A 1830-nucleotide genomic window follows, 5' to 3' on the forward strand; every position below is an offset into this window, starting at 1 on the left:
TCTCAACATAAATCTTTTAAGAAAAATAAATTTACAAAAAATTAGAATAAAAAATTAAAAGTGTGTAAAATAAAAATAAAATGAGCACATAAGAATTTAATACTGGTTATATCAGTATTGACAAACGTCCACTCCTAGAGACCTCCTCTTTGTGTATTAATTTAATAACTATAGTGCGTCTCCTTACTTGGAAGTTTGAGTAGGTTTTTAGACCTATTAGAATTGTCCCATTGCTTGGTAATTTAAAAAATCTTTTGGATTCTAAGAAATCATTTTAAGAAATTTTACTCAATTATTTTGAAGTATGTGGTTCTTTATAGAAAGATATTTTCACACAATATTTTTCAACCATAGTAATATAAAGTGTAGAGAAAAAATGCAATAAAAATTAAAAGAATGAAAGAACACTAACTTTTATAGTAGTTCAGTCTAACTAGACCTACATCCACTCCCTGACAACTCCTTTAGGTATTGCTCTAAATCAAAGTGACTTTCCTTTTTCCCCTACTAAAAGATAGAGAAGCCCTTACAAAACCTCTCTTCTACCAACCTGGTGCGACAGAGTATCGACTCCCTTTCTCACCTACCTCATGATGGCAGAGTACTAACATGCTTTCTCACCTTCTTAGTGATGGTAGAGTACCAACATCTTTTCTCACCCTCTTGGTGATGGCAGAGTACCAACTTCTTTTCTCACCCTCCTAGTGATAGCAGAGTATTGTGATCTTATTTGAAAATCTTCTCTCAAGAGCCATCAAGGAAGTAGGGAAGAATTTTGAAGAATAAACAAGAGATCCTTACCCATTATGCAACCTTGTGAATCTCCCCACAATTTCCTCTAATTAGATCTCTCACTCTTCACTCCTAAAACACTCTCCCAAACATTCTCCGGATCAACTTTTAAGGGAAATTCATAGCAAGATTAAGAGCTTTAGTTTTTAGGACACTTATGTATGAAAGATAAGAAAAACTATAGAGAAAATTGAAAATTGTGATTAGAACGATCGTGGATTATCTGTACGAACAATTTAAAATACATTTATGATCTTGTACAAACCTGTTTTCATACTCCATCAGTCATCTATACGAAGTTACATCATACTATATTAATGGTTGAAAATTGAACTTATTTGTCTGGTAAGATATTGTATGAACCTCATTTCATACTCTATTAGTTATCTGTATGGACTGACATCATATACTATAAATAGTTAAAACAAATCATACTTCATTTGGTATGAATGTCATTTCATACTTTGTGAGTTGTTTGTATAAAGAGACATTGTATAGTGCGAATAGTATAAAAATAAGTGAGTTCATTTGGGATGAGCTGGTATGCACCTATTTCATACTCTGTGGCATTTGTATGAATAGACATCATGCAGTAAGAACAATACAAAAAAATGAATTTGTTTGGGAAAAACTAGTACGCACCTATTTTTTACTCTATGAGTTGTTTGTATGAATATACATCATACAATATAAATAGTACAAAAAAAATTTCAGACATGATTTAATTAACTTTATTTTTTCAGGAAATACCATGACAAATTGACCAGTACGATTTGAAATCATACAGTAGGATTAGTTTTAAAATTTTAAGATTTGACTCACACCCACAATATGTCTATGCATGATTACCCAATAACATTCACACTCTCTCAGACTCAAGAAAAATAGAAAATTTATAGACTTCATCACATGAAACCCTAATCTACTCTATCTTGAAGTCTTCAGTAGTCTGGAGTATGATTTTCCTTAAATATTAGTATACACAAACAAAAAAAACAAAATATATCCAATGCATATTAAGATAAATAATAATCATAA

This window comes from Dendrobium catenatum, unplaced genomic scaffold (genome assembly GCF_001605985.2).
Source record: "Dendrobium catenatum unplaced genomic scaffold, ASM160598v2 fragScaff_scaffold_543, whole genome shotgun sequence".
NCBI classification, from domain to species: Eukaryota; Viridiplantae; Streptophyta; class Magnoliopsida; order Asparagales; family Orchidaceae; genus Dendrobium; species Dendrobium catenatum.